This window comes from Aulonocara sp. 'chitande type north' Nkhata Bay, linkage group LG7, assembly GCF_057382095.1.
Source record: "Aulonocara sp. 'chitande type north' Nkhata Bay isolate Kocher_YH1m ecotype deep benthic linkage group LG7, A_spYH_male_GT1.1, whole genome shotgun sequence".
NCBI lineage: Eukaryota > Metazoa > Chordata > Actinopteri > Cichliformes > Cichlidae > Aulonocara > Aulonocara sp. 'chitande type north' Nkhata Bay.
This window is the reverse complement of record NC_141350.1, coordinates 2,049,843-2,066,773: the sequence shown is the minus strand read 5'-3', so window position 1 is coordinate 2,066,773 and position 16,931 is coordinate 2,049,843. Positions and strand designations below refer to the sequence as shown.

The 16,931-nt window shown below is 43.3% G+C and overlaps 1 long non-coding RNA gene across 1 annotated transcript in view; it reads left to right on the top strand.

Moving 5' to 3' along the window:
* The window catches only part of LOC147324277 (uncharacterized), a 118,307-nt gene that overhangs the window by 53,218 nt on the left and 48,158 nt on the right, over window positions 1–16,931 (top strand). Inside the window, exon 2 of the long non-coding RNA XR_015130123.1 lies at window positions 14,138–14,340. This is a non-coding gene — a long non-coding RNA (uncharacterized LOC147324277). The remainder of the gene's footprint in view (window positions 1–14,137; window positions 14,341–16,931) is intronic.

Below are 16,931 nucleotides of genomic sequence, written 5' to 3'. Positions count from 1 at the left end.
TGGCCAATGAGCAGATGTTTCTCTGCAACTGTAATTAAGTCTGTGGCGGAACGCCAGCGAGCTATACTGCTAATGGTAACAAATTACTGTTTCTCCGGACGTCCACAGAACACTTTCGTTCTTATAGTTTTCATTACAAAAGAAAATCTGATTCACAAAAATGTGAAATTAAATTTAGCTTTTAAACATCTAATCAGTGATATTCCCCCAAATTGTACATCAGCCTTTTTACAAGATCTCAAGTAAGCGCGCACTCCCAAATGACCTTTTTGTTGTTTTTAACCCATCAATCAACAAATATTCAGAGAATGCAAATGCTTCTCAAGTAGTATATGATGATGACTCTTACAGAACTTCCTTTTACTTTGTTTACCCACCTCAAGACAAGGTTTTAGGGGATTTTCGCTCTCTAAGCCTATTTTAGGCTTTCATTTGTGTTTTCTGTGGGTATGTACAGCGTGTTTTTGACAGCATGTGTGTCCATTGTTGTTCCTGCAACGTGAGGCACTGTTGTCTGTGGTCTAATTTGGTCAGAGTCGACTAATCTCAAAAGGTTTGCATGCCAGCTGCAGGATTAAGTAGAGATCCATCGCTCTGTGTTGCATGTGCATCGTAGCCAGTCGTGAGTTGCACAGGAAGCTAGTGTTGGTACAGTAACCTGTCCTGTTCACACTCTTGCTTGACTGCAGGGTGCGATACCTCTGCATCTATCGTCAACTGCATCTCGCCGTCTTTAAAGCTGCACTGAACCATCCTTTCCTCGCCTGCAAGTGTTGGGGGTGGGGATGGGATATAAGATCTCAATCTTATATCCCATCCCCACCCCCAATTTTTCATCCCAGTTTAATTTAGCATTCCCCTTTTGATAAGGAATATTGTAAAGCTGGGACACAGACAGGAAGCCTGGAAAAAGCAAGGTACTATTTTGAACAGTCCTATTGTCCGCAAACAGGGAACGGCTGGGGGGTGGGGGTGCATGCTCCTGCTCTCTATCTTCCCCCCTACCAGCTCTGATCATTCAGAGGGTCCTCTGTCCCCCCGCTCAGCGTTGAGCTCATGGCAGTCACACTCTAAAACATGTGCACAGGAAGGGGCAGGGGTGTGAGGTGGGGGGTCCGTTATGTAACAGTGCCTTCCTTAACAGGAGCGCTCGTCTCTTAAAGATGTAGTGTGACAGAGGTGCGGCTGAATTTGAACATCAAAAAACTATTAAAAGAGACGAGGCAGAGATGATGTCAGGTTTTTGCTCCCGCCCAACCGCCTCCCCTCAAACGGGCAATCCCTTTTTGTTTTTAGGATATAACAATATAATGATGCCACATGCTAACAATAACTGCTTTTAGGAAAGGGTGGGATGACATGATGAGAGCAAGGGAATGTTGGCCTTGGACTTTATTTTTTTTATAAATGGAGATGTAAATATGGAAAGATTTATGTGGAAAGAGAAGGGCCTGCTTGGAAAAAGTGTGCTTGGAAAATGATGCGTTGCCATATCTTTGCGTTGTCCCAACTACCCCTAAACTGTAAACAGACTTTTGAACATATGCGACAATAAGTAATTTTTATAAGGTTATGAAGCGTGTTAGAGAAGTTTCCCAGGCAGACGAGTGAGTGTGTGAACTCTGTAACACCACCACAAGGCCACACAAGACATTTACCGCACACACACACAAAAATGGGGAGGGGAATCAATGTATGTTACAGGAAATGTGTTCTTGTTTTAGTTTTACGGGTACTCGGGGTCTCATAGCTGCATCCTCCCAACTGTCAGAAGCCCTTACTTCTTTAGGTCTAAATCCCTCAGTGACAATGAAAGGCGTCGACTCGAGCAGGCGTCAATGTAAAGCATCCAAATAACACAACCAAATCAGAAATGATGACTGTAGTGTATGAAATGAAGACCGATGACCCAGTCGGCTTAAAAAGCCACAAAGTAAAACTTTTTTTTAATTGATACTTCCATGCAGGCAGCTTATCGGTGGTTAATAAATCGCTGTAACCGTTTTAATTGCTGGGATAAAAACAGCACAGCAACAAACACGCAAGCTTGTCATCGTCCCAGAAGGCTGCGCAAACAAGATGAAGGTCATAGGGCTGCAAGTACATCATGTATGGGCCACCGCACTGAGCAGCATTAAAGGCTGTGCATACTCATACCAACATGTGCACATATATGCAGCTGTGGATACATGTACTGTGTCTAGCAGCACAGTGCGTATACACGTGCACGCTCCTAACACTTGTCCTCTTACACTTCAGGGGCCTCTATATAGGCTACATACAGTGTTCACCCACGCGTTCCTGTCACTGCTCTCGTCTTACTGACTGCTCTGGCTGAGCCGCTGAGCCAGCTGGTGATAACAACACTTCCTCCGTGCTTCCCTCTTGTTGCTTAGCTGTTGTGCTCTTACCATCTGTGGCAACGGGCTGGGGCCAAAGTGTCGTGTTACTCTCACAACTGGAGACCCAAGATGCTGAGGACACACAAGCACAGACACAATTCGGGGGCGACACACAGACACACACATACAGCAGTTACAGTTGTCATGAGACATGGAGGTGAAGAGGTCTGAAAAATGCAGCAGAGGGGTCAGCAGAGGGGTCAGCAGAGGGAGACCCAACAGCAGACAGTTCCTTGAAGGAATTATGCACGAGGCTGTGTAACATTTAGTAACTCAGCCAGTGCCCCGTGTTGCAGTCGGGAATCACAGAAAAATGTAATGGGTTTTGCACTCCACCTCTCCAGCATGCTTCATAAATTTTGGCCATGGTACATTTGCATACTTCTGCAAAACAGACAAACAGCACTAAAAATGTACCTCCGCTGAGCTTCTTTAGCTAACTGGATGAACAAGGTGTTCAGACAGTGTGAGAGAAGGAAGATTTTTAAATGCTATTTCAGTTTATGCTACAAAGTCATACTACTGTGAGAAACGTGAAATTAAAGTTGATGAAACGCTGTGACCAGATGAAAAAGGATCTCCCTGCAACACTCAAATTTACATGTTCACTTATAGTGAACTATTTTGAAAGTAACAACAACAAAAATAACTGGAAAATTCCAAATGGTAGAAACTAGAGGAAGTTATAACATCCAGTTCTTCTTGTGGGAAGAAATGTTTCCTCCATTTGAGGCAGCGCACGCCAAGTCACAACTGCGGTGACCCTGAAGCGCAAACTTTCCTCCAAACAAAACGACAATCTCACTTCAAAACGCTTCAGTTTCTTCAGTTACAACAAAAATAATAGAAATAAAAATAATAATACATTTCACTTCACAGGCCAAAAAAAAAGAGATTTAATGGTATAAAAATTCCAAATCAATCACATGTAACATCTCGATGACACCATGACCTTTAACCAGTGACGTTAACACGAATTATAGATCTTGAAATTGTGTCACAACAGAAGATGCAGACAAAGTTTAATCAATAAGATCTCCTGTTCATGAACGTCCAGCTGCGGTCACGGCACGTCCAAGTAGACTCTACATCGCTAAGCTTTAGGCGAAACCTTTTTCACTTTATGATAAGAAAGGGCTCAAACTTGGCAGTTACAGCTAAAGATGGTCGACTGATGAGCCGCAGGTCACGGTGAGGTGGCGGTAAAGAGAGGTCGGGAGTGTAGGAGGAGAGCTGGAGAGGAGGAAGGCTGTTCTGAGACAGAGGACAAGAGTGGCATGTGGCTGGATGGTATCCTTGGGAAAGTTTGCAGCTCTTTCTCCCACTCCCTGGATCTTAGCTGGGGACAAATACCACATGGAGCTGAGAGGAAGCCCGCTGGAGTGTGCAGGGCCACGAGCACGCAGGAATGTTTCACTTCAAACGGAAAATGTTCACAGCTGTTGCTTAAGCGATCTCTCTCACTGTTTCTCCACTTCTATCTCTCCATCTCTCTCCTACCTCTCACTGACTCAGTGTGTGCCAGTGATAACTCGTATTTTTAGTTCTACTGTGGCTATTCTTGGCTTCCTCTGACAGCATCTAATGTGTTTGCTTTGTGTATGAATGAAAAGGATGTTCATTTTCTCTAAAAGTTACCAGGCGGGAACTAGCAAACTTTATGTACTACTCAACGCAGCGATGAACGTGTTCACGTGCACATCACTAATTTGCACCTCTTGTTCAGTTTGCTCATCTCACTAAAAGGTGAAGATTGTCCAAAATAGCCAAAACATCTAGATTTTAATATTTGATGTCGCAGCGTGCATAAGTGATGGCTTTTGACTTTTCCTAGTGCAGAAAGAGAGAGCTCTCTCTCTAAGCCTTCACCTGAAACGCAGGAGCAGGCATCACGCACTGCAGCAGTGCACAACACGCTTTGTGCTGCGTGTGCCAACAGTGGTCATTTCCGCAAGTGCAACCAGTTTTCTGTCCATGCAACATCATGCACGTACCTTCTCCTGCTTACTTTTGTTGGAACATTGGAATGAAACCGTAACACTAAACAGTGACTTATGTCTGAATGACACAATGCTGTCACTTCAGCAGATAATTAAATGCAGCAAATTTACATGTTTGGGAAAGAAAAACTCAAAGTCTTGGCACTTCTAAAACTTCTCATCGTGTGGTGGTTCGTTTTGTATCCCAACACAGATTGGGAAACCGCTCACTCGATTGTGGCATGAAAATACCGGAAGCCCTCGCCCGACCCACGAGCAAAAATGACAACAACACTGGATTTTCGTCCCCACATCAAGCAGCCTGAAGTCTGCTGACTTTGGTTTGGCCCGTGATAAGTTTGGGGGCTGCAAATAAACCTTGCACACACATACCACCATATAAAGTGAACATGTGTGTGCATGCTTCTGTGTTTGTGTGCACATTTATATCCATCGTGACTCATCTGTTTACGATTGGGTAGAGCTCTCAAGCTCCAGATCCACATATGCAAATGGTGGAGAGTCCCAGATGTCCCATTTGACCCGAGAACTGAAGAAGCTTCTCGGATCAGAGGTGAAACGTCTTCGAGCAACTTAAAGAAGTCCAGACGCTTTTCTTTCCAAGCTCCTTAAACTACGATGACCTGGATGACTGAGAACCTTCACAGACATCAGCAAGTCGTAGTTGTGCATTCAGGTGTCATTGCACTGTCTAATCACTGTACTTCCACCACCTCTTCAACAGCAGTAGGCAGGCAGCCTCATCTTTCTTCTTCACTTTTGCTCGTAGTTGATCTGATTTGTGGACAGATGACAAAGGCACAGTTCACTGGTACATCTGAGAAGTCGTCGCAGCTTTATTTTGTCTGATCTGACTCAGTGAAAGTCTGAGCGAGCGTCGCGTCTTCGGGCAGAATGCTGGAGCTCCTGATCCTACCAGCCGAATAACGAGTGTGTAAAGAGTTGGAAAATTGAAATATTCGCGACATACATTTTGTGCCAGCATTCTTGTTTTTGTTTGTTTTTACATGAAAATTCTTTGTATTGTTATCAGGATGATGATATAATGGTTCCTGTGTTTGAGCACAGCGGTGATCTTGTTACATACGATCGACCCGTCTGAAAGTCTGCCGACCAGCCTCTGGATGTACACGCATGCATATTTACACAGTATACAGTACGTTTAATGCATATTGCAACTCCACAGACAGACATACAAACCTTGGGCTGAAACCAAGGTTTTCTTTTTTCTTCTTAAACCACTTCCCTGCCTTTCCCCGGCTCCTGGTGACGACATTCTCTTGGAATTCATCATTGCACTGGTGGTGCTCTCAGGGAGACTTTGTTGTTGAGATCTCTGCGCTCTGCAGCCACTAACTAGGACCATTTGGTGTCTCCTTTCACCACACTCTTTTCTTGCTCACTCTCCTTACATTAAATGTTCTCCTTCGTGCATCGGTTGGGAAGATTTTGCATTATCTGCTGTCGCTGGGGCTTTAAAGGGGTTGTTAACTTGTAATGGATGGGTATTTGTGATAAGGCTTGAGGTTTCAGAATGTTGCTTTTATGTGTCATTGCATTTCTGCACTGTATGTGTGCAAAGTGCAAAGGCTTTGAACTTGCATCTGCATCTGCATTTGCATCTGTGAGTGTTCGTAGGTGCTATGTATGTATGGCCACTATGTAATAAAGCTCCTGCATGTTTGTATCCAGTGTCTGTGTGCAAGACAGACATGGGGGGCATGCTGCTGGGTGCTCCGGAGGCCTGCAAAGGGACAGCCTTCCCCTCCTCCCTAAAGCCTGTAGATTGATGGGGGAGGTGTTGCTCCTGCTCACTCATCCATCACACACTTTATTTGGGTTTTAGAGGAAAGGAAAAGAGGAAAAAAGGCAAAATAAAGGAAAAAAGACTTCCAAAAATATCAGAGTTGGGGGTTGGGGTGGTGTGCTCAAGAGCTGAGGAGGGGGAGGCCCCTTGTCCTGCATTGCTCCCCACCCTTGCTCGCCTCTCTTTAAGCAGATGTTGGAAAAGAAGTCTTACCCTTGTGACCCCCTGTCATTCTACAACCCCAGCCCTGCTAACAAAAGACAGATAAAGCTAAATCAGGGGCAGATTTACTGAAGATTAACAGGGAAGTTTGTGATTTTGTGCTGCGCGTAAGCGTGAATGGATGTTTTATATATTTTGGTTACCTGCAGCAGATTATGACGGGCTTTAGTTTGCAAGTGGTTGGTGGTCTTTCTCTGCCATCAAGGTTTAGTGCGAAGCCAAATGTTTGGTTGACAGGGGAAACTATGCCTGTAATCCCAGCCCTCCGTGCTCCCACTAAATGAGCGTCATAGCAACTCAGCCCATAAATTCAGATTAGACTGCTTTACATGGAATGCAGAATTCCTATATGTGTGAAGTCATACGTGTTTGTGCCGAGCGTGGTCCAGTGCTGCGTAGTCTGACGGGATGAGTGAAGTTCTACTGTTCCAAACGGATGAATCAAGAAATCTCTGTTTGCTGTGTACTTATTACATATACAAGGAAATGGAGACTTTTACTTTGTTACTACAAAGAGAGGGTCTAATGTTAATTAGTCAAAAAACGTAAATAAACTGTATTCTCATAATGTTAAATCCAATGTTTCTGTGCTTTTCTTTAACCTTGTGCTCTGAATGTTAACCCCCGCCATGTGGCCAAACGAGTGGAATGGTTTATTTCCCAAGTGCACGCTGCTCTTGTTCATCAGTCAGAGTAAACCGAGCTAAATCCCACAGTTTTGTGATGTAAAAATATTAAAATGTGAAATTGTAGCAAAAAAGAATACCAGGTTAGCTTCTCCGTGCTGGGATGGGAGCGCGTTTGTTTCCTCTGAGATCCTTTTCCAACTCCAGACCTCACAGCGAAGCTCCCACAGGACTTATTTGAATCACAAATGTCTTTCGTTTCTCAGTCGTTCACAGGTTTTGGTCAGTTGAGGAATTTTGGGACCCATTAAAGCCTGGTGACAATGACTTTCACCCCCAGGGCCACCACAGGGGTCCGCCCTCCTACTGACCCCTCCGTTGCCGCCCAGCCCTTACTTCAACATTTCTACACCCAAGTTCTGATCAGTTCAACAAAGAACCAAAAAAACCCAAAAAAACTTCTGGGGTCAATGTCTCTTTTCTCCCTGTCGCTCTTTTACTCCTCGCCGCCTTGTTCTGGCTCAAGTCGGGGCTTATCAAAGACAATCCACTTCTGTCATGTGGCCAAATCATTCTGACACCCATTTAGCATGCTCATCAGAGGACAGTTATGAATATTCAACATGTTCCCAGGAGCCAGTGAGCGGCAGAAAGAAGACTTGGAGTGACAGATAATAGAGCGTGTGTGTCCAGGAAAAACTGAGACAAAGACAGACAAGAGTACGAAAACATATGTACATGTGAGTGAGCAGGAAAGAAAGAAATCAACATAGTAACAATTGGATTTTAGGAGGGAGCCACTTTAGTATTTGCAGAACCAGAATAGTTATTATCAATAGTTTTAGTATATGTGTAATAGTATAGTATTGTGTGTAATAGTATTACACACATTAAAAATTAAAAGCACACACACACACACACACACACACACACACACACACACACACACACACACACGCACACACACAGTGAAGTAGCTTCTGCGAGGTACCGGACCCTCAAACTGTGCTGTTAATGTGTAACTAATAGGGATTTCTTTGGATACTGAACAAATCTGAACCTTTGTCATCTTGAAACAAACCTCGGATTTGTTATGGGATGCTTTAAAATACCGACGGGATCAGAGGCTGATGTTAGAGGTCTACAGGAAAATAGAAAGCACAGGTGTAATTAATAACATTAATGACTTCATTCCATTTGGCTGAGCCTGTTCCAAGGCACTCATTAGGCCAGCTTAATGGGACACTTAATGGGGTCGAGTTGTTAATGTTATGAGTTACATCTGTGCTCAGCGCTAGACTGGGACAGAAAATCGGCCCCAGTATTTTTGGACCAGGCAGATAACAAAAGTAAATAAATGTACATATTTCATTTTGTTTGATTATAGATATTGAAACAGGGCTTAATCAGGTTGGTACAGTTACTGTTGGGTTCTTTCTTTTTGCACAGCTGTGACGATAGTTCATAGCTACACTTTAGCTGTTAGCATTAGCGGTGGCTCATGGTCAAATTTTACCTGAATCTCTGATTCTCTCCTTTGATAATTATGCCCCACCATCTGTTTTCTTACTGTCATGTCATGACTTTCCTCACCTCTCCACGGCTGGTGTAGCAGCAGCAGCACCTCCTGTGCCTGCGAAGCCTGTTTGCTGGCTGTTGTTGGTACTACTGTTAACGGTGCGGCAGTCCAGCAGCTAACGTGTCGGTTAATTTGACCCATTTTGCTGCATCTATTTTTAGTTTCTTTTTATTGTTTTTCTCTCCGCTTCTCAGCTCCACCTTTTCCCCACTTCTGCCACACTTAACGTTTTCTACAAGCGGTGCGAGCGCTCAGCGAAGGTAGGAGAGGGCCCGGCCAGTTAAAGTCAAAGTCAGATTTATTTATATAGCACATTTAAAACAGCAACTGGTGACCAAAGTGCTGTAATTTTAAGATTATCAAAAGAGATAAAACATAGACGCACATGATCAAATTTTTAAAAAGAAGCATAAAATAAGAAGAAGTAGTACAAACTCATTCTGATTTAAAAGCCAAGGAATAAAAGTGGCATTTCAGATGGGTCTAATGTTGGGGAGGTCCTGATGTGACGGGGCAGTTTGTTCCACAGTTTAGGAGCAGTCACAGCAAAGGCCCGGTCTCCTCTGGGCTTTAATCTGGACCTCGGGACAGCTTTGATCCGCAGACCTCAGCAATCTTGCAGGAGTGTACCAATTCAAAAGATCAGAAAGGTATGAGGGTGCTAACCCGTGCGACGCCCTAAAAACGAGAAATAAAATCTTAAATCAAATTGAAAACTAACTGACAGCCAGTGTAAGGATGCTGGTACGGGAGATATGTGGTCTGACTTGCGTGCATCAGTTAGTAACCGTGCTGCAGCACTTTGTGGGCTAGCTGATGACAGACTGACACCTGAAGAGAAATGAAGAGATGTGATTGGGCAATCCAGTGATGGATGAAAAGGAACGAATGGGCTGCTGTCCTGCTTTAATCGCCGGTGAGCAGCGACCCTTCGGGCCGGTCCGTTGGCCCAAAAGTGCGTCGGCCTGCTGGCTAAATACCCGGTATACCAGATTACCAGTCCAGCCTTGTCCGTGCTTTTCTTGCTCTGTCTTAATTTTAAGGTCTTTATAAAATTTAGATTTTTTGGGGGGGGGGGGGGGAAGTGTGTCGTACAGAAATTATTGTTATAAAGATGATTGTGAACAATATTCTATAAATTGTTTAGCAAACAAATATTGGGTGGTTCTAAAGTGAGTTTGTCAAATGTTCGATTCTGTGACTTTGTGGTCAAAGTTTTTGTAGTTTTTAATTTTTAGCTCTGAGTGTGTTAAACACGATTAAATACTAATAAACGAATAACATTTTGTTGTGCATGTAAGCTGACTTAGTGCGATCTTTCTTTAGCACTGCTGTTGCAACAGCAGCATTTTATCTGTACAGGATATCGAGTTGCATCATGGAAGAGCTTAAAGTCGTGAATGATATTTCCCAGCATTACTGACTTGTTGTCATTTAGTGTTGAGTATCATGGAAAACCCTTTGGCACTCCTTCTGAATCGCAGACTTTCTACGTCTTTGATCCTCTTGTGTTGTTGACCACTGTTTGGTTATGAATGTGTTGGATTTTGTGAGAACAAGAGAGCTGAGCCAGGAAGGAACCAGTTTGTCTGAATGAGACTGTCTGTCTCTTTGACATCGATGTCAAAAACTTCTAGGATCACATCCAAGCTGAGACAAGTGGTCACTCGGACTTGGAGAACGTGGCACCGATCCAAGCTTTGATGTTTCCGCTGTTAAAAGTTCTACATGGAGACGTTTATCAAAGGTTGTTGCATCTTCATGAACTGTAGAATGTTTTTGTAGTCATATTTTCAGCATGTTTTCTGGTTTATGTTGTGTTGTCATTGTTGTCATTGTCATAAATCTCAAAAAATGAGAACAACTGAGAGTGCGAATGTGTCATATGATGGTGGTGGACACCTCATTGGCTGATCAATGAATCAAGTGTACTAAAGAAGTGTTAGGGTAATGAAATGTAGCTGTGTTAAAGCAGGGCCTGCTGAAGTCTCTGGATGAGGTTCATTTTTATCGAATAACTTTCTAGAGGCAGAGCGGAGTGGTTCACCTGCCTGTAGTGTGACTTTGAAGGAGACGGCCAAATAGACCAGGGGTGTCAAACTCAATCGCACTGGGGGCCAAAACTCAAGGCACACTTTAGGTCTCGGGCCAAACAAGATAAACATTTATTGAACACACTAAAACATGTATTTTAAACATAAATATGAATAAAAACAGACAACTTAAAAAAATAAACTTTAACTTGGCATCATACATGAGCTCAAAAACTCTGTTGAGAACTTTTCCCCAACTTAGCCAGCGGAGCTCTGCATGAAGGAATGTCGGCAAACTCTGAATCTATTTCCCACATAAAAGACTGAAACTGACGGTGATTTAAACTTTTGCTCAGATCAAATTTACGGCCTGTGTCACGGTGATCATTACATGCTCCATTTTTAGGACTTTACCACACATCCTTTCCTGGTGTGTGATGCGGTGATGTGCTGTTAACTCACCGGTACAGTTCTCCTGCATCTTTACTCGCATCCTGCGGACTAGTCCGCTTTTTTCACCGCACAGCACCGGCGCTCCATCTGTTGTAAGTCCAACAAGTTTGTCCCAGGGCAGTTTCATGTCGTTACACTTTGACATACGTTTTAAAAAATGTCTTTTCCTGTTGTTGTCCCGTGCATCGATTTAATGTTCAGTATTTCCTCTCCACGGACGAAGATGGCCAGCTGTGCAGTGTCCATCAGGTCTGTACTTTCATCCACAGCCGAGTATGCAATAAAGTTTTTGCTTCTTTCACACAACTGTGTTCTTAAATCAGTGGCCGTCTCACAAACCCGATCAGCAATCGTATTTCTGCTCAGGCTCACATTTGCCAAAATCTGCGTTTTGTCTGGACACAAGCCGTCGCACAGCTTCATCCTGCAGCTCTTCAGAGCGGTACCGGGCTCATTTGGCTCCTCTGTTACAATAAAACTTGCTTTCACAACAGCTTCACTTTGTGATTTTGCTCTGGTGACAAACGTCTGCTGAAATGTCAGATTCTTCTTTAGCTCTTCTACTTCCTGTAGTTTCTGCGTTTAGGTTTTTCAGCTTATCCTGACGTTTTGTCTCGTAGTGCCGTCTTAAATTAAATTCCTTCATTACAGCCACGTTAGCTCCACTAATAAGACGCACGGCTTTACCAGCATGTCTGTAAACAACATTGAGAGTAGCATCCTCCTCTCTGCCCCATAATGCTCTCTGGTTGCTATGGTAACACGTGAACATTTCTTTCAAAATAAGACGCACAGCTGCAACACAGGAAAAAGACCCCAGGAAACTGAGTTAACAATAAAAACCCTGAAAACCAGAAATTTCACACCCGAGCCTCAACTCTCGCGGTCGGGTACCAAACGACTCACGGACTGATACCGGTCCATGGCCCAGGGTTGGGGACCGCCGATGTAGGTAGTATCTTACTTCAGCTGAAGACGGCAGTGCTTGCAATAAAATCTGTCACTTTAGGAGACAGTGTGAACAATTTTTCAAACCTGTGAATTTTTTGTATCTCTAAAATTATAGAAATATGATGTCTTCAACTTGTTCATCCACATTTAGCTCCCTGACTCGGGCCTCATTAATTCACAGATAGTTTTACTCAGCAGTTTTATGTTTGACATGCAATGAAAGCTAAATGTGGCTAATGGCTAAGAAACGTAGGCTCGGCTTTTGGACTGACACTGAAGCACCTGCTTTCAGCTAACAGGACCCAGCTCCCCTCCCATCAGCACCATGGGGAGGAGAGAGTTTAATCATTCAAGTGAGGATATTCTAATGTTTTGTAGCTTGCACATGCTAATCGCTGCTCTCTCTTTTGTCTTGCAAAGCAGTGCCGTTGTTGATGTTGTTCCAGAGCCAAGTACATGTGCACAGCTTGTTTCAAGCAGAGAGAACTTTAAAGAATACTTTGATCCTGATTTACTTTTCCCTGTAAGCAAAATTGCCCAGAATTCATCTTCAGATTGGATACAGTATGTGCGTACTGATTCTGTACGTTTACTGGATACGGCTCCTTTGACTCTCTTTCCACAACTTATCTGCATATATATCTCACTGAGATGAGCAGGGGTCAAGGGTCAGGGCTAGGCCACCAGAAGCAGCTCGAAACATGCTTCACAGATTCATTTGGAGGTTTGCTGTGCAGCTAGCATGTTATTTTTTAACTTAAATTGTTTAAGGGATTTTAGTGGACGAGTCTTTTAAGGTCCATTCTTTAGTTTTTAACAGTTTGCCCAGAACTGTTAAGCACTGGTGGACGAAGCTAACGACGCGAGGTCATATGGCAGACAACGGAAAACAACTTGCATAATTAGACGTTAGAAAACCACTAAAAATATGAATTATTGTATAGAGTCACGACCACACCAAAACATTGGTTTGTACCATCTGTAGGCTATAACATATGTCCGTGAGTCGTCATGAGTCTTTGATCCTCTGGTTCCAGTGATGTTTACATCAAGAGAACGTTCCTCAGCTCTGCAATTTCAGACTGACGAGAAGGGTGTCTGTCTAAAATAGTCTTAGCATCTGTGTCACAGACCTTATCTGTTATTATTCTACATTTTATTGTTCTCTCTGTGATATTTCCCATACCGCTATCCTCCATACCGCATTACCGCTAAGCTGCCGTCTCATTTTTGGTTGCATGTGGTCAGTGAAGTCTTTTTGGCTCTTGGACACAGGTCGGTGACTCAGCTGCCACTTTTCGTCGAGTCTTAAAGATGTACGACGTCACTGTCAGATACTGTTGAAAGCATCTGTAGCGCATTAAAGGAAGTAGCAACTTGATTCCTGAATGTTAATCAGTATAAACTGTGTTAAATAAGAGGAATTCTGGTGGGTAAACAGCCGTCAGTAATTAGAGGGGAGGTGGAGTAAGAGTTGGAGACGACCACATTTGAGAAGATCTCAGGATGAGACACACCACAGACGTTGTCAGTTAGACTGGGGTTTCCTGCAAACACACATCTGCCACACTGTGTAGATCTCCGTCTGTGACTGTGATAAGAGAACTGCTCATTGACTGGCTTAGTTCTTTAATGAAATCATGTTATTTTAAGTTTAGTGTTACCTGACTTTCTAACCTTACAAATGACACTTTTATTATGGAAGAATTGTTTTCTAATATTTGGTAAGCAGGGATCAGGATGCACTCGCTGATCCAGCCTAGCCAGCCAGGCAGGCACTGGAAGGTCCAGCCAGACAAATGCTGCCCATTCTGTCAGCTTGCTAGCAAGGGCAGTGAGGTAGATAATAATTGGCAGCTTGATTGTGCCATTGCCAATAATGTCGGGGGGGCATCAGATCACCGTGGGCATCAGAAGTCCCCAACAGGACCAAGAGAAAAAGGCTCACACAAGAATGACCAGATGTAAAATAAGAATAATAATATTTCAGTGTATGAAGAATAAAAATATGTTTTTAAACCAAAATTCTAAATTTGACCTCTGCATTTTTTTCTTTTACCACAGACGCAAACACAATTCAAAAATCTATGAAGGTAAGAAGAATAATGTCACGCAAACCAGAGAGAAGCAGCACCAGAAAGGCCAGCAAGGCAAGAATTAAGACCAAAGCCTGGATCAGGCTCTTTATGGGATCCCTGAGTGACAGATACTCGGCTGAAATTACACATGGAGATCTCCACCCCACTCGAAGCTGTCCAAGTTTTAATGTAAGTCATTTTCTTTCTTTAAGTATTTAAGTCAAAATAGGTGTGAAAGAGATTCTGGTGTCAGATTTAGGGATGGGTACCGGTGTCCGGTGCCATGATAGCACCAGTTCTGACATAAACCGTAGTAACCAGACCGAAAAGCAGCGCACATTTCGGTGCTTTATTTTCCTGAGCTGTGATACACTTAGGTAGGCGGGTCCAGGTACGTACGATCTTTTAGAGCAGAGCTACAGATTAAAAATGCCCAAGGCGAAGCAGTCAAAAGTCTGGCTGCACTTCACAGCAAAAGATGCAAACTCAGCAGCATCAAGTGCTTTAAGCTGATACTGTGATACTGTCAAAGGAGGTAACACCTCAAATCCGATGAAACACCTGGCGACGCATAGCGTTTTTTTTTAAAAGCCGAGAAATGCGCCGTATTTGATAGCTTGCTGCGAGACCTCACACCGAGCACATCTACTGCGGGTAGAGGAGAGTCCTGGCCCCTAGCCCTGCCAGTGTAGCAGAAATGATGAGGATGATGATGCAGCAGCAGCCGTTCTTCTCTGCGTGAGTAGCTTAATGTTGTTCGTGTGTAATTTACGTTGAGTAGGCTAACCACGTTATTACATTAATGCATGTAAGGTGAACTAGCAAACACCGTCGTAGCTACATGCGGCTGTCTTCTTGTTTGATGGCAGATGCTCCCTTCACCCTGGCCAAAAAGGCTAAAATGACCAAAGAAAAAGAGGGAAACAGCTAAACATGAGAGGTTTTTGGACAAAGTTTGTGTTTTTCCATTGTTTAAGCACCGGCACCATTTCGAAAGTATCGGTTTGGTATCGGATAAAACCTAAACGATACCCATCCCTAGTCAGATTTCACCTTAGCAAAATATAGACATCCACATGTAGATGGGCAGTAAGGCTCTTGATGGTGACTTATGCTATGGGCTTGAAGTTGGCCTTTAGTTTTGTCCGCCACATCCCCATTGAGTTCCTGATGAAGGCTCTTAGGGTCCTGTTGATCCTGTATAGGTCTAGGCATTCCAGGATTGAGTCATAGTCCTTCTTGTAATCAATCCAGGCGGTGCACCTAGTCCTGCAGTCCTGGCTCACTGGTACACTGGTGCAGCTGGTGTTTTGCACCTCTGGTATTCTTGCTAATCCCTTTCTGTGCCGCATTCACAGGGCTGGACTGGCCATTGGGCGTACCGGGCATTTGCCTGGAGGGCCGCTCGTGATTTTTCGTTTTTATGGGCCGATGGGGTTTTATTTCTTTTCTTTTTTTCAACGGTATAAATGAAAGCTGGTGGATTGGCCAGTTGGTCATGATCGACTCTGGGCTGGACCAATTACAGCCGAGGAGGTCGGACTTTAAACTTGAGGTGAAAAGGAACACGGTTTGTCCCGCACTACTTCAGCTAGAAAGTTGCTAATTCAATCATGAAACTGATCAATGATCAGCTGATCGGCTTTTCTCTCTGCGCCGGAAAAAGGAAACCAGCGGATGTCGCGCTAAACAACAGCAGCACGTTTAAGCTTGATCAGCTGTTGTTAGAATTTATTTAATATTAATTTCTAGTATCAGCTGATGTTTGCTGGAGCCACAGCTGTAAAGCTGCTGGTCATGATGTCGGTTTGGTTATGTGGTGAGAGGGAAACATGAAGATGAAACCAGGAGATGTCCTTACTGGATCATCAGAGCTGTGATGGAGAAACAGGTTTACCTTTAGGTGACATGGATGAGTTGAAGTTATGAACTGTTTCTGAGAGACAAATAACACCAGGATCCTTTTCTAAGTAGCTGACAGCTGGTAACTGTGCAGGGGCGGGTCTAGCAAAGTGTTGCCAGGGGGGCATGTAGGGCATTAACAGGGAGAGGGGGGCACAAAGAAATACTTTCTTATTCTCATTTAAAATGTCTCGCTTTGAATAAATAATTATCTGAATCTTACAACCAAAGTTTTCATCTGATGTAAAATGTATAGAAATCCATTATTGTATTCAGTAAATATTAAGTCTAGTATATATCCTAGTAAGTTATAGTATTCTTTCCTTTGTTAAGGTACCATCTGTGCAGGCTGCGATTCTGCTGAAGAAAGATGTTGAATGAATTTAATTACTGGAGAAAAATAATAGATTTCTGTGCATTTGTTTTATACGTGCATTAAGTTAAAATCGGTTTTATCAGTTAAGCATCTTGCTGGGAGTTGGCAATCCTATTAGTGAGGTATATGTAATTATAAATTGGGTTGTTTTATATTTTTGCTAAGTACTGTTTAGAATAGCAGAATCGTGAGGATAGTGAGGTTTAAGTTTATTATAAAGGCTTTATGGCTTTAATACCACGGAGGGCCGGTCACTATTTGGTGACCACTGAAATTGAGACCTCCTGTTTAGACTGTGGGAACTGTTGACAGGAAACCAAATTAACCAACATTTCAGCTCCTCACTGTGAAATAAACAGTCTCTGGGATGCCATGCAAACAACTCCTTCTGTAAAATATTAAAGAAATGAAGCAGCTACGGGAATGAAAGTCCACCTAACACTGTAGTGCAGGTGTATTAATTTACATGATTTTTGTGCTTTTGAGTGCCTTTAGTTCATCC